Source organism: Oryctolagus cuniculus, chromosome 17, assembly GCF_051225735.1.
Source record: "Oryctolagus cuniculus isolate XC-2025 breed Fujian yellow rabbit chromosome 17, ASM5122573v1, whole genome shotgun sequence".
Classification (NCBI taxonomy): Eukaryota; Metazoa; Chordata; class Mammalia; order Lagomorpha; family Leporidae; genus Oryctolagus; species Oryctolagus cuniculus.
In genome coordinates, this window is record NC_142883.1 from 63,108,050 (window position 1) to 63,133,623 (window position 25,574).

General features: G+C 63.0%; 1 protein-coding gene and 1 long non-coding RNA gene across 3 annotated transcripts in view; one reads left to right on the forward strand and one right to left on the reverse strand.

The window, feature by feature from the left end:
• RAI1 (retinoic acid induced 1) overlaps nucleotides 1-25,574 on the forward strand; it is a 106,629-nt gene that overhangs the window by 17,414 nt on the left and 63,641 nt on the right. The window contains exon 2 of one of the 2 annotated variants that reach the window (XM_070061541.2): nucleotides 19,670-19,823. The exons of the other annotated variant lie outside the window; for it this stretch is intronic. The gene's annotated coding sequence lies outside the window, so the exon portion shown is untranslated. The remainder of the gene's footprint in view (nucleotides 1-19,669; nucleotides 19,824-25,574) is intronic. 2 annotated transcript variants of the gene reach the window in all.
• LOC149121287 (uncharacterized) lies at nucleotides 1,561-11,555 on the reverse strand. The gene is made up of 3 exons (XR_016223705.1): nucleotides 7,156-11,555; nucleotides 5,361-5,439; nucleotides 1,561-3,997 (listed from the first exon to the last, which is right to left on the reverse strand). It is a non-coding gene; the product is annotated as an uncharacterized LOC149121287 (long non-coding RNA).

Below are 25,574 nucleotides of genomic sequence, written 5' to 3' on the forward strand. Positions count from 1 at the left end.
TGGCCTGGGGAGTGATCCAGGCATCGCTTCAAAGGCACTGAAGGGCTCGGGGGTTCTTGCTGTGGGGCCCCAGACAACTGTCCACCCTCTCTGGTCTCCTTTCCAGTTGCACCTGCTCTGAGTGTCTCCTCTTCCGGTGCCTGGCCGAGGGTCCTCCCAAACAAACTTGACCTTGGAGTGCTGCAGGCAGTGCCTCAGGGGATGCCTGGAGCCAAGGCACAGCACCTGCCCCCCCCCCCCCCCGCCCGGGGGGCGGTGCTGCCACTTCCTAAAGTCCTGGAGAAAGCTTGGAAGGGGCAGTGTGAGCGGCCCCTCCCTGTCCGTGGTACAGGCACCTGCGCCGAGCATCGGATGGGGGTGGGGAACAGGGGGCCCTTCCGCTACACTTGACCCACAGACCCACCGCGGAGGCCCACTTGTCATTTGGGAGGGAAAAATAAATGAGTTGCCAGGCAGTAATCCTTGGGTGATTTCTTCCCCGATTTCCAGTTCGTCTGGATTTTTTTTTTTTTAAAGACATACTAATTTATTTTGGAAGTCAGAATTAGACAGGGGGAGAGATCAATCCATCTTCCATCCGCCGGTTCACTCCCTCACATTTGGCCACTAAGGGCCAGCTCTGGGTCACGCCAAAGCCAGGAGCCAGGAGCTTCACACGGGTCTCCCACGTGGGTGACAGGGGCCATCTTCTACTACTCTCCCAAGTGCATTAGCAGAGAGCTGGGTGGGAAGTGGAGCAGCCGGGACTCGAACCGGCACCCATATGGGATGCTGGCACTGCAGGCGGCGGCTTTACCCGCTTTGCTACCGCGCCAACCCTGGTCTTGTTTCTTACAGTCCACTTCTGCCAGGCCCCATGAGTGAAGCTGGCCAGTTGGCCAGATAACCCCGCCCAGCCCCCACCCCTCCCGGCACCCCTCCGGGCATGCCCACACATGGTAAATGTAGATCCTTTTGGTAGCTAGAGGGATCTCAAGAGTTAAGTGAGCACCTACTGGCTTCTGGCACTGTTGGGGGGGAAGAAGGAGAGATTTTATGAAGCTGTTTAGCACTGGCAATGGTGCTGAATAAACCAGCCACTTGTGGTTCGAGACCTGGGCTGCTGGGACCAGCAGGCTCCTCCCCTCTCTTGGTTAGACACCCTGCGCCCCCTCCGAAGAAGACCTATGCCTGCGACCTGCGCAGCGCTCCAGCCTCCTAGTCCTTGGTGGAACCCGGCTGGCCCCAGGATCTGGCCTCCGCAGGGTCCCCTGCGGCCTCTCGCCCGCGCTGCCCCGCAGGGGGGTGGCCGCCATCAGAGCGTCTTCTGGTTCTTATGCTAATAAGCCGCATTCAAGCTTAATGGGCGCGAACGCGCGGGTTTAATCGCACCTGCCCGGGCCGGAGGCGCGGCCGGCCGCGGAAGCAGCTGTGCGCCCGCCCCGAGCGGCCTTAATTACCTGGAAAACGACGCCCGGCGGGGAGGGGCGCCTGGCAGGTTCATCTCCCCTAATTTATCGCCTTCCCAGGTGGAGACTTGCCCTGCCGGCTGTCCCCCCTGCCCCCCGCCAAGTCGGTCCATCGCTCTCACCGCTGGGGCGTCCTGGGCTGGGCATTCAAGGCCCCTGCGGGACCCAGCGCCATCTCACCCCGCCCAGCCCTAACAGTGACAACTGTGGTGGTCGAATGCTGTGTGCTGGTCCGGCACCCAGCCCGTGCCTTCTCTCCGTCTCCCTTCCTGAAGCCCACTCGGGTCCCTCTGCTTGGGGACGAGCCAGCCCAGGACCAAGGGTCCCTGGGTGTGTCCTCCTGGCCCGATACCAGCTCCCCTTCTCCCCAGGGTCTGCCTTGCAGGTGGGGAGAGGGGTGGGGCTGCTGACCCAGGTGGGAGTCGGGGCCCCTCAGAGAAACCCTGCCAGCTATTGGCATTCTCTGTGGGCCCTAGCAGGTGCATCCTGCAACACCCTAGCCTGCATCCGGGTCTCTCTGCAGGATGGGGTTTGGGGCGCCTGTCTCCTCCCCGGACCCCTTGTCCTCAGCACCACCCTCCTTTCTGCCTTTTACCCCTCTTGGTCTGCACTGATGACAGGGCCGCCCCCTTCCCCTCGCAGGGCTTCAGGGACATAGAACCCTAAGACTTAACGCCCCACCTGTGGGAGACTCCCCGGCCCCAGCCCTCTCTGCCTTGTGCGATGCCAGTGGCAGATATCAGTGCAGCCTGGAGAGGGATTGGAAAAGGGATTGGACTTGGATCCCCCAGCCCCCACTGTCACAAGCCCTGCTCCTGCGTTTTATCCTGAGTCTCTGTGTGCAGGTGTGTGTGTGTGTGTGTGTGTGTGTGACTCTTTGTGGACTCCAGGCTGTAGGGCCTGCTGGGTGGGGTCCCAGCATGCCTGACTTGCAGGGAACACTTAGCCTGCCTCCTCCTCCCTCCTCCCCCTCCTGCCCCTCCCCGTCGACTCCCTGCCCTCATCCCTGTCCCCACATGTCCTTGCAGACAAGATGGAGGTGAACGGGCCGGCTGCCAGGGCGTCAGGTGGCGTCACAGCCGGGCACACCGTCGTCTCTGATTAACGAGGTGGTGGAAGTCTGGGGGGGGGCAGTCTCTGCTGGCGTGGCTCAAGGCCCTGCCCCTGCCAAGGTGAGGAGCAGCTGCAGATTCAGCCCCTACTCCGCGCCAGGCCCCTGGAAGCTCGTGGTCCCCAGGAGCTGGTCGCCACCTGCAGGGGTGCACTGTGCTAAGGTCTGGTAAGGGATGTGCGCGGCGCCAGGGACACCTGCTTCCCAGATCCGAGCGCCCGGGTTCAAGCCAGGCTCTGTCTGCTCCCTGCTTCACGTGAAGCACACCCCGGAAGGCAGCCACGATGGCCCCAGGACTGGGTCCCTGCCACCCACGTGGGTGACCCGGATTGAGTTCCTGGCTCCTGACTGTTGTGGGCATTTGTGGAGTGAACCAGAAGACGGGAGTCCTTTGTTTGCCCTATGTCTTTCTCTTCCAAATGAGTACAAATGATACGGAAAGGATGCTCGCTCAGCCAGGAGGTGGCCAAGTCCGGCCTTAACCTACCAGGCCTGTGCCACTCACAGCCCGCGTGCTGCATGGGACACTGCTCTTGGACTGCGCCCGGCCAACCCTCCCTCTCACAGCGGTTGGTACGGTGCTTTGCAAACAGTGGGTGCTCAGTGAGTGCGTGTGGCTGGATGACTGGGCCAGTGAGTGATGAGGAGGGCTCAGAGGCAGTGGGCAGGCCTGCTTCACCTCTGCCTCCCAGGAACTGGGCAGGGGGCTGGAAGGGGATGTGGAGACTCGAGGCTTTGAGGGTGGAGGTGGGCTTCCAGGAGGCGGCGGTGGAAGATCTGGCTTCCTGTTGTAGCTTGCACATCTGTATCAGGATAGCACCCAGGTGGCCGGGCCACTCGTGCGCACTGCTTTGGAAGTGGTTGTGGTCTGGGGAGGGGGTGTCTAGGATGGGGGCAGCTTTCTGATAATGCCCGAGACACAGGGGAGGGTCTCAGCCGAAGACTGAGAGGAGACTGGGGCCCAGCCGCAGCTCAGGGAAGACAGCAGTGCCAGCCGTAACCACCACACCGTGTGTGGAACACCTGTGCCACATACCCCCAGAGTTACTGTGCGCATCATCCGGGAGCTTGATCATAACCCCATTGTACAGACGGGAAAACCGAGGCTTGAAGTGGTTAGGGTCGCAGAGCTGGGTCTGTTGGACTCCAGTGTCCCCCATGGACCCCCGGGTGGCTTCCTGGAAGGCCCCTAAGGCCCTGATTTCTTTCTTCCTTTCTTTAAATATTTATTTATTTACTTGAGTTACACAGAGAGAGAAAGAGAGGCAGAGAGAGAGAGAGAGAGAGAGAGAGAGAGTCAGTCAGTCTTCATCCTCTGGTTCACTCCCTGAGTGGCAGCAATGGCCGGTGCTTCCTCCAGGTCTCCCACACGGGTGCAGGGGCCCAAGGACTTGGTCCGTCTTCCACTGCTTTCCAAGGCCATAGCAGAGAGCTGGATCTGGAAGAGGAGCAGCCAAGACTTGAACTGGCACCCATACGGGATGCCAGCACTGCAGGTGGCGGCTTTGCCCACTATGCCACAGTGCCGGCCCTAGGCCCTATTTTTGGAAGCCCAGCAGGTGGAACCTGGAACTCGCCTCCCTCCAGCTCTCGAAGGCTGTCCCTGGAAGCAGTGAACTGCCTTGTGCTAGCGTCAGGGCCCGGTTGGGGTGACTGCTGTGTGTCTGCCCTGCCTGTCTTTCAGGAGGGTGGAGTGAGGGAGGCCGCCCCACCCAGTGCACCCAGTGCCGTCAGGTTGTGGGTGACAGTGGGCAGAGCCTTGCCATCTCATCTCATCTCATCTCAGCCCCGCCAGCCCTACGGTGTGGGTGTGGCCTCTGGGCCTCCGTTTCTCTCCAGGCCCAATCCGGCACCTACTTTACCACCAGGAGGGCTGTGGCATCCAATGCCCGGGTGTTGGCTACGGCAGAGTAGGGGAGGCTGTTTTGGAGGGGGGCACCCCTTGTCTAGCCCGGGGCAGTCCTCCACCGCCGGCCAGCTTGGTGGGAGAAGCTAGGAGTAAGCCGGGCAGTGGGTATGTCATCACGCCATCGCGCAGTCCCACCTCATCCAAGCCGTGTGACCTTGGCAGGTCCCTGCACTGTCTGGGCTTTAGCTGCCTCATTGGGATAATGGGGCTGCTGGTAGCTGTGACCTCAGAGTATAACCTTGAGTGTGGGTATTCGCGCTGTGAATGTCGGTGCTGTCACTTGATGCATTCCCCAGAGCCGTTGGCCATGGTTCCGGCTGGGAGCCGGCGGCAGGGTCATGCTAGACCTGTGGTTGGGTGGCGCTGTGTGTGGCCAGTGAGATCCTTGTAGGGCCAGAGCATGGCATGGTGAGAGAGTCCCCCTCGGAGCCCCCCACCCCAGCACCCCCGTATGGACCTGAAGTGAGGCAAACAGTTGGCTTTGGTTGTCCCGAGCCCTGACGGGTTGGGGGTTGATGAGAGTGACAGCCCAACCCCGACCTGACCACTCACCCTCCCCAGTGGGGCCGGCAGGGAGCCGTGGGGCAGGGCTGGGGGTAGGGACACCCACTGAAAGGGGGGTGCTCCTGTGTTCCCCTTCTGCCTGATTTCGTTTGCATTTTTCCCAGGCTCCTGTGGCCGAGGTACCCATGGGAATCCCAGGCCAGCAGCCCGTGGGTGCCAGTCGGGGAGGCCACCATGCCGGGGAGGCCACCGTGCCGGGGGGCGGGCTTCCAGTGCCATGTGGTGGGTATAGGAGGCACAGCCCTGTGGGTGGTGCCCTGTGTGGGTGTGCATAGGCAAATCACAAGACCAAGGGCCAGTGTCATGCCGTAGAGGGTAAAGCCACCACCTGTGGCGCCGGCATCCCACGCAGGCACTGGTTCGAGTCCGCACTGCTCCACTTCCCATCTGGTTCCCTGCTGATGTACCTGGGAAAGCAGCGGAAGTCGGCCCAAGTGTTTGGGAGGCCTGGCTGAAGCCCCTGGCTCCTGGCTTTGGCCTGGCCCAGTCCTGGCCAGTGTGGCCATCTGGGGAGTAAACTAGTAAGCGAGAGATCTCTGTCTCTCTGTCTCTCTCTCTCTTGCAGGTGCATCAGCCTGGCTCACCCCAGTAGCACCCCCCCGCTATGTCCCCCACCCCCCTCTAGCCAATTCACAGCCTGGCACCCCCCCAACCTGAGACAATTCCTCAGCCGAGGCGTTTATGGGCCCCCTGAGAGTGCCAGCAGTGGTGGGAAGCAGGCCCCCCAGGGAAGAGCCTTGTGAGCCCTGGGGAGCAGTTGCCTGGTGGGCGTCTTTCCGCCCACCCGAGCTGGGAGGGGGACTCCCGTTCTCAGGACGCCTTAGCGTTCCCCGGGCTGGATCTCAACTTGGGAGGCCTAGGTCCCTCTCCCCCTACACCTCCAGGGGCTCCAGGCAGCTCCCTTGGTGTCTTGTTTGAGGCTCGGCGGGGGGTGGGGGGACGCTGCAGCCCACTGGGATGGTCACCTCTTACCCAGGTTCCCGCGCAAGGGCAGGAGCACAGAGCCGAGGCCGGGGTGTGAGCTGGGAGGCCGTTCCCTGTGTGGGCCCCCGGCTGAGCAGAGCCTGTCCTCTCTCTCTCTCCTCTCTCTCTCTCTCTCTCTCTCTCAGTGCTCAGAGATGCTCACGCCCACCTGCAAACCTCCAGAACATTCCAGCCATACAGCGGCACCTTGCTCCAGGCAGCCCGCGAGCAGTCCGTCTGCAGGCTTCTCCTATGTCACATGCATAGTGGGTCACAGAGCCCACATTCCAGACGGGAAGAGCCCAAGAGAAGGAGGGGAGGGGTCCCTTGGGGTTTCCAGCCTGGCATTCTTCCCGCGCGCCCCACCAGCCCTCCTGGGACCACCATGTAGCCACAGCAGCCACGGATGCAGTCCCGTGTGCAGAGGCCCCTGAGGAGCCGTGCGTGTGTGCGCCAGGGCAGGGGGCAGAGTTGGAGCTGACCCCGGTGCTGGGCACGTGGTGGTGCGTGCCGTTGGCTGTATCGTGGGGGACCTTCCTGGTACCCCGGTGCCTCCTTAACCTGGTGACCACCGATCTGTGGCACCTGGAAGCTGACTTTCTCGTGGCTGCCCCGACTTGCCCTGTTCCCAGCCTGGGGAGCCACCACGGCCCCCCTCGGCTCCCTGCCACCCCCCAAGCTCTCTCCTGCCCAGCCCTGCCCTGCCCTGGGTCTGCTCTCTACCTCCCTCCAGGACCCTGGCTCTGTCTGTGGCCCTGAGCTGCTGCCTGAGCCGTAGAGCCTTGGGATGGGGGCCCTGACCAGGACCCCCGAACCCTCAACACTGGATCCGAGTGCTGGGGCACTCGGGGCGAGGGCCTCCCGGAGCCTCGCTCGGAACCTCGGGTGGGCCCACAGAGGTGCACCCTTGCGGCCGTGGCGGGTGCAGCTCCCAGCATCCTAGAAACCTACCTTCCAGGGAGTCAGAGGGAGCTGTTCCAAGAGCTCTGAAGGAAACCCTCTTGCACACCTTGCACACGCAGGTCCCTGGGTGCTGGCACACACAGCCTCCCCGACACACACTTCCCCACAAACACACTCCACCACCGCCGTGAGCCTCAGCCACAAGGCCGGGCCCACGCCCTCAGCTCAGGACGCTGAGGGAGGACACGCGTGCTCACCCGTGGTCACGCCTGCCGAGGCACACGCGTCCGCGCTCACCGTTGTGGGAAGCCTGCTCATCACGGAGAAGGCAGAGCCGCAGCCTTCCAGGGAGGAGGGCTCCCGCGGCCCCCGCCCCAGCGGCAGACGCACAGTGTCCCCCACACACACTCATGCCTCAGCCACCCAGGGCCTCGTCCCAGGAGCTGAGTCACATGGTGGGGGGGGGGCCGAGAGCGGGGCAGAAGTGAGGGGGGTCTGCCTCTTATTTTCCCTGCAGGCCCGCAACCCCATACCCCAGAGCCTCTCCACCCTCTCCTGGCTGCTGGGTCTGGTTAGTCTGAGACCTGTCCGTCACCAGGCAGACACCTGGTGTTGGGGCTTCCGGTGGGTGGTGCCTGGCAGGTGCGCCCTTGTGGGAGAACTGAGACAAGGAGGCACGCCGCGGCTGTCCTGCCTCTTCTGAGAATGATGGCGCCACCCCCCTCCACCCCGGCACTGCCAAAACCTATGTCTTCTGTAGGGATGGGCCTTCCAAGACGTCGTCTTCCGAAGCCCAGAGAGGGCGAAGCCTAGCTTGCCCAAGGTCACACAGCAAAGTCCATGGCAGAAGCTGACCAGCCTGGGACTCGGGCTCCGCCGGGGACCCCACTCCCTCCGAGCCCACCGCCCTTCACCCTGTGTGTGTGCATGGGAGGGGTGTGGAGGGGGCCCAGGCTCAGGAGGGCAGGAGGTAGGGCTGGGTTTTCTCCCCGCCGCCGCCGCCTCCCCCGCCCCTGCTCCCTCCTCGCCTTGCACGGTTTGTTTGGAGAATGACTCACAGGAATGCAGCAGAATCCTGATGGATGGGAAGGCAGGGCTGCAGGAGCAGCAGCAGCACCGGAAGACCTCTCCCTGGTGCTGGGGAGGAGGGGCTGAGGCCGGCCAGGGTGCCTGCACACGGCGGGGCTGGGGAGACTGAGGCCCCGGGAGAACTCTGCACGGATGTGGCCCGGCACACGGAGGCCTCCTGCCTTAGCGCACGCGTGTGTGTGTGTGTGTGCACGCGTGCGCGTGTGTGTGCGCGTTCACAGCCCCCTCGCTGGGCCTGGCCCCCAACGTGGGGCTCCCCCCGTCTCCATCCCGTGGGTCCTGATGCCCCCACAGCACAGGCGATCGACAGCAGCGGGACCCCCGATCAGAGCCTTATGGGTGCACACGTGGACCCTGGGGTGGGGAGGCTGTCTCTCTTTGGCCGTTTAACCAGGGTGGCCACTCATGACCGGGGTGAGGCGGGTGGAGCCGCTTAGGAGACATGGGACACGGTGGAGCATGGGTGTGGGGGTGCCGGAGCCCCGAGAGCTGGGGAGGTCTCCCTCATGGACTCAGCATGGAAGAGAGGCCTTAGCAGGTGGCCGGGGGCAGTTGGGGGCCCAGGTGCCAGACAGAGAGTGCACCTTGGGCCTGTGCGAGGAGGGACAGCCCCACGCCCGCCCCCTCTCCCCCAAGCCCAACCTCTCGGTGCAGGCCGATGTCCGTTAGGCCGTGTGTAGGCCCCTGCATGACCAGATCCGTGTTTGCAAGAGAGGCTGGCGTTTGGATAGTTAGGTGGGCGCTCCTGGTTTTCAGACGCCGGCTTGTGGCACGGAAGAAGGCACGGTGTGGTTTCGCCAGCGTGGGTCCCCGGGGTTTATAACGTCTGCTCCGTGGGCCGCCTGGGCTCCTGTTGGCTGCTTTTTGCGTAGCTTTTGTGATTGGCTGATAGGCAGTTGGGTGCTGTGTGCTGGGGATGTGTCAGCAGCCGATACAACAGGGCACGCGCGGCAGAGGTGTCGTTTTTCCTGGGGAGAGAACACCGTGAACCAGTGGTGTGTCAGGGGTGCAAATTAGGAGGCGAAACCAAGCAGGTCTGGGAAAACCTTGGGGCTGGGAGAGGCATGTTCCATGTAGCAGGGACAGCCAGTGCAAAGGCCCTGAGGCAGGACTATGTGGGGGGGGGTTTGAGGAGCCCCAAGAGGCCAGCGGCAGGTGGGGGTGAAGGGAGACTGGGAGGAGGTGAAGTTCGAAGGTCACAGAGGTCAGATCTCCTGGTGGCAGGGGAGGGGCTGTGGTTTAAGTTTGAAGAGCTAGGAGCTCCGACTTTGGTTTCTCGGGCTCTGTCTCACTGCTGTCAGGGCTGACGGGGCCAGAGTGGGTACAGGGAGACTGAGGGGAGGCTCCTGTGCCGGCCCCGTGGTGGAGCATGATACAGAGTGTGTGGTGTGTCCTGTTCTGTCCGGGCCAGGCATGCTGTGAACGTGAGCTGACGTCACACGGACGTGGAGACCGCACACGGTGCTGTGTAAAAGTGTTTCCCGGAGCCCTCTGCAGAACTCAGCACTGCCAGGCACAAGGGCATGTGAGCAGGCAGGAGGCGAGTGGGGGGCTGGGGGCTGGGGCCGCTGCAGGGGCTGCTCCAGGGGACTGGCGTGAAATGTTTTGAAATGGGCAGTAGTCAATTCCCACTTTCGTTTTTATTTATTTGTGTGAAAGGCACAGAGACAGAGCTGTCTTATCTGCAGGTGCACCCCCCAGATGCCCACAATGGCCAGGGCTGGGCCAGGCCGAAGTCAGGAGCCTGAAGTTCAGTCCAGGTCTCCCATATAGGTGGCAGGGACCCAGGTATGGCCACAATGGCTGGAGCTGTGCAGATCTGAAGCCAGGAGCCGGGAGCTTCTTCCCGGTCTCCCACGCGGGTGCAGGGGCCCAAGGACCTGGGCCATCTTCCACTGCTTTCCCAGGCCATAGCAGAGAGCTGGATCAGAAGTAGAACAGCTGGGACTCGAACCAGTGCCCATATGGGATGCTGGTGCCGCATGCGAAGGCTTAACCTCCTACACCACAGCACCGGCCCCCACTGTGTACTTTAAAAGGATGCATTTCATGGTGAATTATATCTCAATTAAAAAAATTAAGCACAATAAGATTTCTTTTTAAAGATTTTTACTATTTGAAAGGCAGAGAAACAGAGAGAGGGGAGAAACAAAGATACCTTCCATCCACTGGTTCACTCTCCAATTGGATGCAACGGCTGGGGCTGGGTCAGGCCAAAGCCAGGAGCCAGGAGCTTCTTCCAGGTCTCCCACGTGGGTGCAGGGGCCCAAGGACTTGGGCCATCTTCTGCTGCTTTCCCAGGCCACAGCAGAGAGCTGGATCGGAAGTGGAGCAGCCGGGACCTGAACGGGTGCCTATGTGGGATTCTGGCACCGCAAGCCAGGTTAACCCGCTGCGCCACAGCACTGGCCCCAGCCTACTTTTCTTAATGGTTAAAAATAAATGCTAAAATGCTCAATACCAAAAAACAAAAAAAAAAAACAAAAAACGCACACACACGAAAGCAACCCCCAACCAAGACACAGCTACTTAAAGAATTAAATGTCGCATGGTGGGGCGGGGGGTGGGGCACCTCGGGGATTGGGGCTCAGCCTCTCTGGCCGCCCTGGGCCCTGGGAGGTCTGGTCTCTCCGACCTCTGCCAGCCTCCTCGGGAGGCTCCCAGCACACCCTGCTCTGGCCCCCGGCTCTGACCCTGGAATTCCACTGCTGCTCACATGGCCTTGGGCGAGTCACAGGACAGCGACTGGGCGGTCCTGTCTGTGGGGTGTCCCATCGCTTTGGCCCCCCCGAAACCTCCCCCCATACACACCCCACTCCAGGCAGCCTCCTGGCTCCCTTTCTGGGCAGCTCTGTTTGTCAGCTCCTTATATGGAGACGGAATCTGCCTTCCTGTGGTTTCTACCCTCAGCCCTGACACAGCTCTCTCTCTGAACCCCAGCTTCTGGGGCTGGCGACCAGGCACTCCTGGCCCCTCCCTGCCTCCGCTCCTGTCCTCCACCCCTCCCCCCAGGCCGATGGGGGATGCATGCAGAGAGACTGGGGTGGGGGGCGCTGAGAGCCCACGTCATCCGGCCAGCCAGCAGGTGCGGTGCCCAGGCCGTGGCTGTGAAGCCGGAGTTTAACCCCAGGGAGCTGCGGTTTCTGCAGGGCGTGGGATGGGGCACACACACCCACGGCAGCTTCCACGAACAATGCAGGCCCTGCGCGTCTCCCTGTTTCCACGGTGAAGACGCCGAGGCTCAGAAGCGTACCGCAGAGCGGGCGTGAGTCTCTCGGCACGTGTTTTTTGGGGGTGCTGTGGAGTGCGCGAAGGCCCCTGGGGTGGCTGGCCTTGGCTCCTGGCCCTGTCCCTTTGTCGGCTGCAGGACCCGAGTGTCGGCTCTGGCAGCCGCCTTGGCTCAGGGGCTGGCTTGGGGAAGAGTGTCCGCATCTCAGGCCTGGAACTTCCTGTGAGTTTAGGGAGAGAGAGAGAAAAGCATTATCTTCCACCTAGTGAACTTCACACCAGGATCTCAGCTTTGGATGCTGGGGCCCAGAGAGGGTGCACAGCCGCCTGGGGACACACAGCCACCAGGGCAGGGCAGTGCCTTGCGAGGTGGAGGGGGTGGGGAGGATGGGGAGGTGTCACTGTACTCCCAGAGGCTCTCCCTGGGTGTCTGAAGCCAGGGTGCTGTCCTTACCCTCTGCAAACGGGCCAGCCTGAATGGCTCGGAGCTGTGCCCTGGCGGGAAAAGTGCTTGGATCCCTGCCACCCACGTGGGAGACCCAGAGGGAGTTCCTGGCTCCTGGGTTCAGCCTGGCCCCGCCCCTGGTCGTTGTGGCCATTTGGGGAGACAGAGGCCGGGGAATCTGTCTGTCTCTCTCATGCCGCTGCCTTTCAAATAACAATAAGCATCCGCCAATGCATAATTCGTCAGAGAGGCTCCGTGCTCCACTCCAGAGACTGAGCGGTGATTCAGGCTCAACCTGCGTTCTCCCAACCTTTGTGCCTCTCTGTTCTCTTAGCCTCAGTTTGCACATCTCTCAAATGGGCTGAGGACAGCCCGCCTCGGAGCACTGCAGAGCAGGTGCCGTGTGGGGTGCTCAGCAGGGTCAGCCCAGCTCTGCACCCCCCCCCAGCACGGTCCCCAGGGTCCCACGAGGGGGGTGCAGCTCAAAGGTGTCTCTTCCGGCGTCGCTGGTCGGTGGTTCCAGCTCCTTCCGGGTGTTATCTGCAGAGCCAGTGGCCCTGGGTGCCTGGTGTCCCGGACTCACCTGGCCCCAGGAGAGCTGAGCCTGTGCCTGGAGGGGGCCGTGGTCTCCTCTGCACAGGTCCTGTGGAGCCCTCGCTGCTCACCAGTGGGGACAGAGAGGCCTTGGTTGGTCCTGGCCTGCAATCCCACACCCTCGCGGTGCCTGACAGCTCTGTGCCTGCCGTGTCACGGGCAGAGCAGCATGGGGGAGGCAGAGGCGGGGACTGGGTCTCCCTTGGCAAGGAGGGAGTTGGCCAAGTCGTGCCAGAGATGCCAGTCTGGGTCAGGCGATGCTAGGGCCTCAGCTGGCCAGGGGCAGGGAGCAAAGGTCGTGGGAAGGCAGGTGGGTCCCGTTCACACGTGAACTTGCGTGTGCACACGTGTGTCCTGACCTCTCCATTGCGGAGGGACATGAGGTGGGTCCCCCAGGCCTTGGTGGCCCCCAGGCCATTGCAGTGGCCCTGAGTTTAGGGAGGAGACAGGGGAAGCTCTCGGGGCTCAGGGTCCTGTGTGCTCGCCTTGTGTTCGCCAGTTCTCTCTTCATTCCTGTTGGTGGGCTTCGGGGCGGGATATGTGCGCATGCGTGTGTGTGTGCGTGCACACGCATGGACATGTGTTTCTGAACGCACCTCTACAGGAAGGGGCTGGGGGTTGTACAGGGATCTGATTCTGTGTGTCAGAGGCCCCAGGCCCGCCTTGTAGCATCAGCAACGTAGGACACGGGGCAGGGTTAGTGGTGCCTCTGGGTGGGGGTGGGGCTGGCGCGAGCTGGGCTCCTTCCAGCTCCCCCATGTGGTCCCCCCCAGGGTCAGAGGTCAGTCTGTAGCAGCGACGAGGTGCGGGTCTGTGGCTGTGGCTGGAGATTGGTCCGTTTTGGTGCTGGGTGGGGGGTGGCTGGGCCTTAGCCACTCTGTCGTCCCCAGCTCCATGGGGCTCCCTGGCCAGGGCATGGATTTGAGCCCTGGGCACAGGTTGCGGCCAGGCCCTGATGGGCATGTGTCGTAGCTGGGCTGGGACAGGACGCAGAGCAGGCAGGGGTGTGTCCCAGGCAAGGCAGAGAGGAGACCCCTGCCCGCAGCGTGCTGGGCGCCCAGCCCTGCAGCTCTGTCCCCTTCCCTCTCTCCCTACCTCTCTTTTGTCTGCTCTCAGTCTCTCCCCACTTCCTGTTCGTCTTTCCCAGCTGCCCAGCCCCCCTCCCCCATCACCCAGACCTCCCCCCTCCATAATAAGCTCAGATGCTGGCGCCACCATTGCCGCCACAGAGGAGGAAGGGGGCTGCCCGGGGCGGCCCAGCCGTGCCAGGCACAGTGGAAAGACTGGGCTGGGAGGTTCAGGGACCACGGAGGCCCTGGCACAGACCTGCGGGGGAGGTCCCTGCTGCAGCCCATGCCCCCTGTGAACAGGGTCCCTGCGGGTGGGTGGAGGAGGGGTCCGGCCGGTCTCAGACGCTGCCCTGACATCCCGTAGTGGCCTCCCACAGGCTAGCAAGGACGGGTAGACAGACAGATGGCAGAACCACCGCAGGTGGCACCAGACTGAGACAGCTCCCCCTGCCCTGTGCCTGGAGCCTCCCGTGCCAGCCCCTGCCACTTGGGGAGCAGGGGACAAGTGGCAGGGGGGCAGGGGGGCCAGGGTGCACTAGCTATCTGTACTGCTCCTGGACCTTACAGGGACTTGGGACGTTTATACTTCTGGTTCCCCCCACCCCCAGCTAAAACACCAAATTTTTGCTTTCAAAGAAAGTCATTTTTCTTAAGAGTTTTGTCTTGGTTTTACACCATAGCCCCAGCATTCCGGAAGTGCGAGGGTTAGAAGGTTCTGATTGGGAGAAAAGGGGCTGTGGTTGCCTTTTATTTAGTGATTTATTTTTTATCTACTTATTTATTTGAAAGGGAGAGTGACAGCGAGCTCCCATGTGCTGGTCCACTCCCCAGGTGCCTGTGATGGACAAGGCTGGGCCAGCCTAAAACTAGGAGCTAGGAATTCTGGGTCTCCCACGTGGGTGGCAGGGACTCAAGGACTTGAGCCATCGCCTGCTGCCTCCCGAGGCTGGGGCATTGGCCTGAAGTTGGATCCTAAGCAGAGTGGGAACTTGCTGAAACCCAGGCATCTTTTTTTTTTTAAGATTTATTTATTTATTTGGAAGGCAGAGACCGAGAGAGAGATCTTCCATCCATTGGTTCACTCCCCAGATGGCCACAGTGGTCAGGGCTGGGCCAGGCAGCCAGGAACCTGGAATTCAATCCAGATCTCCCATGCGGCTGGCAGGGGCCCAGGTACTTGGAGCATCTTCCACTGCTTTTCCAGGAGCATTTGCAGGAAACTGGATTGGAAGCAGAGCAGCCAGGACTCGAACCGGTGGGATGCCAGCATTGCAGGTTTAACTTGACGCACCGTAAATCCAGACCCTAAACCCAGGCAACTTTAACAGTTAGACCACAACACCCACCCCTCTGATTGCTTTGAATAACTACATCCTGAGAGAAAGGTTGTCTTTATTTATTGGGGAATCAGAGAGACAGTGAAAGAACTCCGATCTCCCGGTCGTCCCCAAATGCCACTGTAGGTGCTGTCTAAACACACAGCGCGAGAGACTGGCATGGGTTAGCTGAGTGCGTCTGAGAGAGAAAGCTGGATGCATGGGGGTGCAAATGAGGGGGCTGGCCGCCCTCACCTCACGGGCCTATTGGGCCGTGAAGGTGGGTGAGTGGGGAGGTGACTGGGGTAGGTCACCCCTTGCTGTCCCAGGCCAGAACACAGATTCCGGCACATTTGTCAAAAATGGGGCCTCTTCAGATCGGCGTGAAGCTCACGCACCTGTCGGCCAGGGCAGCGTGGAGGCCAAGGAGAGGGCAGGGCCAGTTCCCTGCAGAGGCTTTGGCTCTCCCACCTGCCTGCCTCGGCCCCTACCTCCGTGAGTGGCAGGTCCCAGCAGCTCCGGCGTCTGCCAGCTGTTGAGGCTGAGCAAGGCGGCTAGCAGTGTCAGCGCTCCCATCCAGGAGCGGGGCCACTTCTCATCTGCCCCAGCCTGGCCAGGCCCCGCCCATCCTTTTCACAGCATGTGGGGGGTGGCGGGAGATGCCCTGTGGGGACCCGCGGGAGATCACGTCCCTGCTGTGCTCACGACACTGCAGCCCAGGTCCCTGTGGGGGTGCACCAGGCCCTGCAGGGTCCCTCGGCCCCATTCCTCCCCACCCAGCCCCACTGCCCAGAGTTACAGAGAGAGGTAGAGACAGAGAGAGAGGTCTTCCCTCCACTGGTTCACACCCTAGATGGCCGCAATGGCCAGAGCTGCGCTGATCCGAAGTCTCCCACATGGGTTCAGGGGCCCCAAGGACTTGGGCCATCTTCTACTGCTTTCCCAGGCCAGAGCAGGGAGCTGGATCAGAAGTGGAGCAGCTGGGACTCAAACCAGCGCCCATATGGACTGCTGGTGCTGCAGGCTGGGGCTTTAACCAGCTGCACAAAAACACCACCCCCCCCCCTTAAGTCTTAGATTTTCCTTTAAAAAAAAAACACCTTTTTTCTTTCTCTATTTTCACTTTATGTGAAAGGCAGAGAGACAGAGAGACACGGAGATACATGAAGTATCCTCCCTCTGCTGGTTCACTCCTCAGATGTCCACAACAGCCCGGGCTTGGAGCAGGCCTACGGCCAGGAGCCTGGAACCCCATTGGGGTCTCCCGAGTGGGCAGCAGAGACCAGCACTGGACCCAGGAACCCCGACAGAGGGCGTGGGTGCCCCCAGCAGCCTCTCCACCACGAGTCCTCGCCCCTCTGCATCACCTGTCCTCCAGGGCCTCAGTGCTTCAAGTCTGCTCAAATGTGCCCAAGTCCCTGAGCACCCCGTGTGGAACCCCGCCCCCGCCCCCTGCACCCTTTTCCTTTTTCAGTAGCAAATAGGAATCACTTACTGATGCGCCCTCTTTCTTGCCTGTCTCGAGCCTGAAATGGAAGCTTCTGTCTCTCGTGCAGAGTCAACACGCGCACAGCGCCCAGCACGTAGCAGGTGCTCAGTAAACCCAAGTGAACTCGGGCGTAGCGAATGATCCGGAACGCGGCAGCAGCCTTCCAGTCTCTCGCTGGTCCCTCCCTGGCTTGGGGGCTTGGGGGCTTGGGTCCGTGCCCTTGTCCCCCACCATCCATCCTGCCCCACCTCCACCCACCCTGCCTCTCCCCAGTGGTGTCTGGACACACACTTTGCAGCTATATTCAGACAGTGCCAGGCAAACAAAAGACCATCCTGTCCAAGGCCCAGGCTCCCCAGGAAGCCCTGGCCTTCCCCTGCCCCCACAGAAGTGTCCAGCCAGTCAGGTCAGGGGGTCCCCATCGCCCCTGGGGTCAGATCCCCAGGGAGCAGGACGCCTGCTGGCCTTCCCCTCCCCCCACCCCCGCCCAGCATTTAGGGAGCCTGGTGCTTGTGCCGTGGCCCCATGGGACCCTGCCAGCGGGATCTGACGGGACAAGCCAGGGTCTGGAGCCCGGCGGCCTTGGTTTGACTCGGACACTGCCACTCCACGCATTCGCTTGATAAATACACATTCAGCCGCACCTGCCCTGTGTTGGGCAGAGATGGGCAAGGCCCCTCTGGAGGCTTCTCCCTAGGTGGGATGGGACTGTCTTGCTCTGAGTTCTTTGAAGGTAGGGGCACCTGCTCATAGAATGAGCACTGGGCACCATTCCAGGTTGGGAGGGTGCACCAGGGAGCAGAGACATAGCTACAAATAAGGTGGCTTGGCAGGAGGGGGAGAGCCAACCAGTGCAAAAGGTGTCGAGGTGAGCGTGTACCTGGTCAGAGTGAGGGAGCAGTGTGTGTGTGTGTGGGGGGTCTCACCAGCCATCAGGAGGACTTTTCTCCTGATGACCCAGAAACTGGGGTAGGGGGTGTCCATCACCATCCTCACTCTCCCCACCAGGCTTTGCATTACCAGGTGGCTGCCTGGAGGAGGTGGCTGGGTCAGGGACAGTGCAGAGCTGATGGTAAGGGGTTAGGGGAGGTCACTGTGGCAGGGGCTGTGGGGTCAGGGCATGGCTGGATTGGTGGTCCCCAGGAGGGGTTTTGTCACGGGGGTAACCGAGCACACGGCAGTGCCCATACTGAGCAACCCCTGGCTCTCAGACCAGAGGGCATTAAAGGCCCTGCCTCGGGGCCTTAGGGACCCAGTTCTTGAAGGGAGGTGGCTGTGGGTGAGGCCAGGCCCCTAGGCAACAGCAGGTGTTCTGCACCAGTGGGTCCCAAGCCTGGCTGTGAAAATGCTGGTTCCTAGGCAGACAGCACAGCCGGTGCAAAAGCCCCAGGCATTCAGATTGGTTAGGTCTGTGCCAGGGACCCGGGTGGGGGGCACGAGGGTGTCAGGCACCCCTTAGGCCAGAACAAGCATGCTGGGGGAGGGGTTCTCAAGCAGGGAGTGTAGCCCTGATGCCTGCCTGCCTGTAGGAACACCCTACAGAAGGCACCTCATGCCCACCTGGCAGGTAACCGTGGGCGTGGGGGGGTGGTTAGCACGCGTGGAGCCTCACAAGAGCAGGGCGAGGGGTCGGTAAAAGCCAAGCAGGCAGCAGTGGTGGCGTGTGCCCCCCCCCCGCTCCCCCCGCCAGGGCGCAGAGGGGCCCGGGGAGGAGCGAGTGGGGGAAGGGAGGCAGCAGGAGCTGACACATCTGTGTGATCTCTGGCGCGGATAATCAGGTGGCTGGATGGACACGTGGGTGGATAGAAAGGTGGGTGGGTGGAGAGCGGATGGATGAATGAGTGGCCGCGTGGGCGGCGAGCGAGCGAGCGGCCAGGAGAGGGGCGGGCCAACCCAGCGCTCAATCACAGCCCCGGGGCTCTCGGCGCCCGCCAGCTGCGCTCGGAAGCCTGCGGGCCGCGGCCCCGCCCGGGGCGCGTAATGACGTGCCCGCGGGGCTCTGGAGTGGCTCCTGGGAAGCGGGCAGAGAGCGGAGCCGCGCCGCCGGGGCTCCGCGCGCCGGCTCTGTGCGCGCACGAGCAGGTCGCCCTTGGGCTGCGGGGCTGGGGACCCGGAGGCGCAGTCCGGCCTCACGACCCCCCAGTCTCCTCTTTGTCCTCGCTGTCCCCGGGTCTCCCTAGGTCGCCCTCGCCATGGCCCCGTTGCCCCCAGTCTGTAGGCGTCTCCCCAGGCCCCAGGCGTCTCCCGAACCGTGTACCTCTAGGACCGCGGGTACATCAAGAGGAAAGATCTGACAGCTGGGGAGCAGAATGAAGACCACCCCCCCCCCCCGCCGCCGCGCGCTGCCCCCTTTGCCTTCTCGCCCTCTGCCAAGCTACGCTACTACGAGCTGCGCCGCCCGCCTGGACCCAGTGCTGCGGGTTTGCGCTTTAAGCCGCTCTTGTGCTGTGATGCGATCCTTGAGGCCACCAGGGCTAGCCCACGACCGCCTGCAGACACGCGCCGCTGCCTCTCGCCAACCCACAGCTCCGCACAGGCGCATTGCCCCCCCCCCATGCACCCCGCAAAGCCCGTTCACAAACAGGCCCACGCGGACACTCGGCGCCACGCAGGCACAATTCCGTATACACACACAAACCGCCCCCCCCGCAACCTCCCCTCCCCACTGCGGGCTCTGTCCCACCCACGCAGCCACACAGACCCCCCCACCCCCGGAAACAGTTGCGGGCGCGCGCGCGCACACACACACACACACAGCCCCACGCAGGCACCGCATCGCTCCGTGCCGCCAAGACCCAGAAACACATTCCCGAGCTCTTACCCAGGCCTCCCCCACCCCACCCCAGGCCGCGTGACATTCACACGTAGGGACAGACCAGAAATCTGCAGCCACGCTGATACACACCCGGACCTAAATGCAGAGCCAGGAGCTCACCCCGCGGGCTCCTAAGTCACTAGAAAAATATTAAAGCGTTCGCCTCCCTCCCTCCCTTTTTGCCTGGGACACACGCACGCGCGTGCGCGCGCACACGCTCACACAGACGCGCTCACACGCACCCCACCCCCCAGTCTCTACGCGCCTCTGAACCTCGCGGCTGGTGACCCCGAGCCCCCGCGGTGAGAGCTGCGGGAGCGTCTCCCTGGCGCCCCCTCCTCCCGTTCCCCTCTGGAGCTCCCCGCCTCCCTCCCTCACTCCCTCCACCCCTGCCGCCTCCTCCTCCTCCTCCTCCTCCCCTCCCCCGCGTCTGGGGCGCGGGCTGCGCGCAGCCAAGCCCCCTCGTCGCGCGCCCCTCCCCGCGCGCGCCCCCCGTGCCCGCAACGCGCGCTTGTCGAGTGGATGCGGCCACGGGGCCGTCTCTAATTACCTCCCGTCCCCCCCAGCGGCCCTGTGGATAATGGCTACTGAGGGCGCTCGCAGGGGCTGCTAAGAAGGAAAAGCGGGGCGCGGGAGCGCGAGGGACCCGGGGCCGCCCCCCGGCAGCGGCGGGCGGGCAGAGAGAAAGGAATCGTGCGAGCGCTCACAATTTTTTTCCTCCCAAGGATCTCATCTGGCCGCCGCCGCCGCCGCCGCCGCCGCCGCCGCCGCCGCCGCCGCGTTCTGGAAGAGGCGAAGGGGGAGAGCGCGCGCGAGAGCCGGAGAGAGACGGCGGGACGCGCAGCGCCGGCGCCGCGGAGACCCGGGAGGAGCCCGCAGGTATTGTTGGCCGCGGAGCTTTGTGTCCTCGGCGGGCCGTTCGGGGCGCGAGGGCTCCCCGAGTCCCTGGCCGCTCAGACCTGCCCCGCAGCCGAGGCTGGCCACGGGGGTCGCCGCCCGCGCCGCGGTCTTGGCTGGAGTTGTGGATGTGCCTGTTTGGGGCTTTTCCGCGCCGGTGGTGGAGGCGGAGGCGATCGGTTTCAGCCGACGGAATTTCTTTTCTTTCCTTTCTCTCTTTTTTTGGCTGCAGTTTGGTTGTGCTGGGGATCCCCCCCTCCTGTGCCTGCCACAATGCACTGGCAAGCGGGCTTGGCGACCGTGGCACTGGCGGAAGGCACGGATGGGGCTGAGATGGCGGGGCTGGTGGCTGCGGCGGGGTGGGTGAGAGGCGCCAGGGGGAGGAAGGAGTTGTGTTCAAGTTCGTCATCCGCTCCCCGGAGCTGCTGCAGCCGGGGAGACGCGGGCGGTCGGCGCGCCCCGGTCCTGCTCAGGGCAACCGGTGGGAAACTTCCCGGGAGCGCGGCCTCGCTCCCGAGGGACTCGGCGCCCTGACGCCTTGGGGCGGGCGGGTCCCGCGGCTACCGCCACCGGGTAGCCCCTCCTCGCCTCCTGCGCGCGAGGTCGTGCTCTCCCCACCCCCGCCTTCCTCCCGGCCCAGGCGGCTTCCGGATCTGGACGGAGCTGGAGGAGCAGCTTCCAACACTTCCCCTGGAGACCCCTCCCCACTGCCCGCGCCACAGCCGGCCCCACAGCCGCCACCCCCCCATTCCCCACCCCGCCCCCGCCGCCTTTGCCCTGCGCCCCGGCCCCAGGCGCGCGCAGTGGAGTGGCCAGGCTGACAATGAAACCTCGCGCCTTGGTTTCTGCCGTGGGGGAGGGGGTCGCAGCTCACTGCTCTCTGCGCTGCGGTGCTGACCCTGGGTGAGGGGGGGTCGGGGAGGGGGAGGAGGAGCTTGTTTGGGTGAGAGATGTTGACGTGGATGGCGCTGGGGCCGGGTGGGGGCAGCGGGGCCCCGTGCAACCACGGAGGTTGAGTGTCGTGTGGGTTTTAGCCCCTGTGTCCCCCTGTGGGGCTTGGCTCTTGGCTGGTGACTTCAGGCGCGGTGAGGGGGTCCCTCTGGCTTCAGCGCCCTCCCCTTGCGTCCCCCCCCCCCCAATGCGGGGCTGGAAGAGGTGATCCCATAGGTGTGCTTGTGTGACGAAGTGTTTATCTCCGCCTGTGCTGCTTCTCCAGTGGCCCTGAGATTCCTGAGATTGGGGCCCCCCGGGGAGAGGAGCAGTGGGAAGTTCTACCCCTACCCCACCCCCGGAGGGCTGGCTACCTTAGAGATGCGGCTCCTTAGCCCAGAGGGAGCCCCCTCTCACCCTGCGGGCTGTGCCCTGAGTGCTTACAGAGAGGGAGTGGGGGCACAGGGGCAGGCATCTGTGCTGGCTGGACTGTGTTCAGGCTGTGTCACTGGCCCAGGGGTAGAAAGAGTTAACTGTTCCCCAGACACGTGTCAGCCCCACACAGCAGGTACACTCGGTGGGGGCCCGGTGACACTGGCTGACCCAAAGCTAGCAGTTTCCAGATCCTCTACTCCTGTTTTCACAGCCAGGCAGGACCAGGGGGAGCCTGGGGGAGGCCGGGAAGCAGAGCCCAGAGCGGGGGACAGCAGCCAGGAGACAGGCCAGGGCCACCACGGGGGTCTGGCGTGGAGGGGCCAGGGAGGCCTCTGGTGCCCAGGTTGGGGAAGCTCCTGAGCTGGTTGGTTCCTGCCCGGGTCTTTGCCCTGCTCCCTTTCGACCTGCAGCTGGGGGACAGGTCCCCCCATGGGTCCAGATGTCTGTGAGGCTGCCCCCTTGGGCGTCCCCCAGGACCAGCCGTTGGCATTGGTGGCCATTCACGGCGTTCTGCGTTTGGCTGGCTCAAGAGTGAATGAATCAGGGCTGAAAAAAATGAATGAGCGTGAATGGGGAAAGTTTGTCGTTGGGAGGAAAAAAAAAAAAAACCTTTTCCATACACGTATGTTAAGATTGAGAAATCTGAGAAATGGAAGGGAAGAAGGTGGCTGGCAGTGACCGTGGGCCGAGGTCGCGGGGCCCTGGCCGACCTCCGAGACCTGGTTGCCGGCGGCTGCCCTGGGAGACTGGCCCTTCGCTGCGTCGGAATGCATGCACACAGCCCGCTCGCCTGGCGAGCTGAACCGGAGCCCCTGCCTGTTTCGTAACCGTGTCTTAACAAACACCCGCGGCCGTGGCTTCGGGCTTTCCCAGCCAGGTGGCTGCACCGGGACTTATTTAATTTCCCCTTTTGTCCGGCGTGGTGGACGTTCCTGGCGAACGCTGGCGCTGAGCTGTTTTGCGTGGAGAGAGCATTCTCTGAGGGTTGAGGCCATGTTCCTCTCCGGCGTGCCTGCAGTGGGAGACACAGGCGTCTCCAGTTTTCCCTAAGTGGAACACCATTCTGCTTCCTTCCCCACAGCCTAGAACCTTCCAGCAGGGCCGAAGGGAGCCTGGGGCCATGTCAGAGGTCCCAGAGAGGGCACAGGGTGCGCGGGGAGGGGGGGGGTGTCCTAAGGTGTGAGGTTAGCCGTCCCTAGGCCATGAGGCAACCAAGAACTGGCTACTGAATTCGTAAGGTCCCTGGAGGTCATTTTTCAAGTTTATCTTGCCCATTGCAAAGATGGAAAAACTGAGGCCCCGGCTCAGGAGAGGCGCCTGTGTCTTCCAGCATCGCCCACAGTGGCTGCAATCATGGGCCTCTGGCTCCCCGTCATCCCTTCTCACCGGCTTCTCACTTTCCTTTTTGCTGTCCCATGCTGCATGAGGAAGAGGGGAGGGCCCACGGCAGCGAGACGTGGGGCTGCAGATTTTTCAGGGGGCACCGTGCCTGTGCCCCTGCACCTGCGCCTCAGCTCACTTGTCTGGGGTCGCAGCGTTGGGTCCCGGGGTGGGAGGCTGGTGTTGGCACAGATGCGTGGTGGCAGCAGGAGGATCCAGGTACTCCCCGAGTGAGCCCTGCAGGCACAGAGACAGAATGGAGACCGTCAGGGTTAAGGACAACCTGGCTCCTTGTGCAGTCTTTGGGTGAGGTCTCACGGGCGTGTCCGGGTTTCTGTGTCCCCCCACCCCCGGCAGGTGCGTGCCCCTCTGTGGGCGCAGGTGTAGGTCTGTGGTCGTCTGTAGAGTTCTCTCTTGGGCACGGGGTGTGCCTGCATGCCTCTGTGTGTGTGTGTGTGTGCATTTGTGAGTCCCTGATCACATTTGTGATCAGGGAGGGTGTTGTGTTGAGGGTGGGGGGGGTGTGCTCCTGAGCTTGGCGTGTGCGTGTCTGTGTGAACACACACTTCCTGCTAATGGCCCCAGGAGGGATCCGAGCATCAGGCTTTTGTGCTGTTCTCAAGGTTGCGGCGGGGTGGGGGGAGTGGGGAGGGGGGGACGGCCTTCGGCGGGGAGGGGTGGGCTGGGGGAGGCAAAGGAAACATCTTAAAAGACCATCTTCCCTCTGGTCTCCAAGGAGATCAGCCTGTGAAATGATCCGCACGTTAATTAAAAACGATTATATCCTGATTGAGCCATTCCTACTCACATCTCCCAGCCGAGGAGAGGGTGGATGGGCTGGGGCTGGGGCAGGGTCCGGCTGCAGGGCCCGCTCACGGGGCGGGCAGGGGGAGCAGAGGTGAGGAGGGGCCGGGTGCCCGAGTCGGATGGGACTCCGGGGATGGTCTCTGAGGTCCTGGGCCCGACCCCTGGAACTCCTCCCCCAGGGCCAGGTACCTCCTAGCCTGTTGTCAACGTAAGATTCTGCCGCGTTTGGGGTTTGGGTTTTACAGAAGCATGGTGGACTTGAGGACACGCTGGGGCCCCTTCTTAACTTGCAGCTGCCCCCAGACTCCCACCACGAGCCCCTTCCTCCGCAAGGCTTCCAGGGACAAGGCTGTCTAGGTGGTCCCTTGCACGCTGAGGTTGCTTGTTTCTGAGGTCCACGCTGGGCTGGTGCCCTGGTACCTGTGTGTGCGGGGAGCTGGGTGACTCGCCAGCCCCGGCCACCTTGGGGTCTTCCTTCCCCCTGCCTCTGCCTCCCCCATTGCCAACCCTGCTCCCATGCTGGTTGGTGGCGGGGTGTGTGTCCACACTCCTGGGTGCCTGTGCTGAGACGTTTCTGGAAAAGCCCAGGCCTGGCTGCTCTGTGCCATGCCTGTCTTCACTCACCGCTGGTCAGCCCTGTAGGGACTGTGGGGGTTCCAACAGTCAACCAGAGGGGCCTCAGTCCAGGCTCTCAACAGCAGGTGTCGCCAGGGGGTCTTGAGCGCAGTGGGTGCTTGGAGAGCTGGCTCACCTTGGCATCTGCAGGGCGCTGGCTGGCCACCGTGTCCTGTGCCATCCCACGCACTCTCCCACCTCTGGGCCCCGTTCCTCAGGGCTCTCTTGAGTGGGAGGAGAGAGCTACTCTGTGTGGATCAGCCACACCCAGAGGCACGGTCACAGGCTGTGAGTGGAGCCTTCTTCCGGCTTCTCTCTCTTTACTGTGCGATGGGTATCCTAACTTTCCTGGCAGGACTGTAGGGAAGTTGGGAAAACCAGGTCAAGTTTGTCCCAGTGCCTGGTAGGACCTGGATGCCCAGAGGGGCTCCTCGGTGCACCTGTCTCATCCATCCAGGGCCTCTGTGTGTTGCCCGTGGCCGGGACCTTGGGTTTGCTGGTGTCTGGGGCGGGTGATGTGCTGAGTGCTTTCTCGGAGGCAGTCTGGGCTGTAGGGGGCCCAGAACGTGAGGCTCCATTTCCAGAAGGGACGGGGATGTTCCTGCTTCACCTGGTCCCGCTGAAATTTGTTGGATCCACGCCCGCATTCTTAGGCGGAGTTTGACTAAGTCTGGGATGCCCAAAGAGTGTGTCAGAGGGCCAGGTTGCACCGGGAAAAGCCCCAAGGTCAGGCCCAGGAGAGAGGCAGGTGCCCACTCATCTCACAGGAAGGCGCGGGCACCGGAGCGGGACAGAGAGAGACCCTGCTTGTCGCCGGTCATCCCTGCGAGGTGCACCGCCGCTCAGGGTGGCTCCGGGGACCTTGGGCGCCCCCTCCCTGCCCTGCGAGGGTCAGAGCACTGAAGGCATTCCTTAGAATCAGGCATGCTCCCTTGGAGCAGTGAGCGATCAAAAGCTAACCTCAGCTTTGCATAATGCAGAGGCCGCCAACCAGGGCCTGGCAGGCAGTGCTGGTGAGCTGTGGGGGCCGCCTGCTTCCTTGGGGGTGCAATGCCGCAGGGTGGCACAGGGGTGGGGTGCAGCCAGGGGTGCCCGTCACCCTTCTCGGGAGCCAGGGCTTGCGTGTGTACCCAGTCCAGCCCTGGGTCTGGTTCGCATCCTGGGCCCAGTGATCCTGGCTCAGTGGCTGGCAGTCATGGCGCCAGGCAGGCCTGCAGCACAGGTGGGGCAAGAATGGCGAACCTGGGACTCCCGCAGTGGGTGTGCCCCACTCTGGCCGTGGCCAGGAAGGGCCCTGCGTGGCTGGGGTCAGATGAGGCACTGTCACCAGGATGGAGGCACGGCCCAGGACAAGGGGAGCTGGATGGGGATTGCTGACGCGGGGCCGTGGGAGAAGGGCCGCTGGTGCCGCCTGTGGGAAGACCTGACTCTGGGCTGGCTCCCAGCCCGGAGCCCCTGAGCAGCTGGGAGAGGGGCAGGCCAGGGCAGGTGATGCCCGGGGGCAGCTGTGTGTATCAGTGCCCCGAGAGCTGCCAGGGTGCCAGCCTGGTGCATTTCCCTCACCTA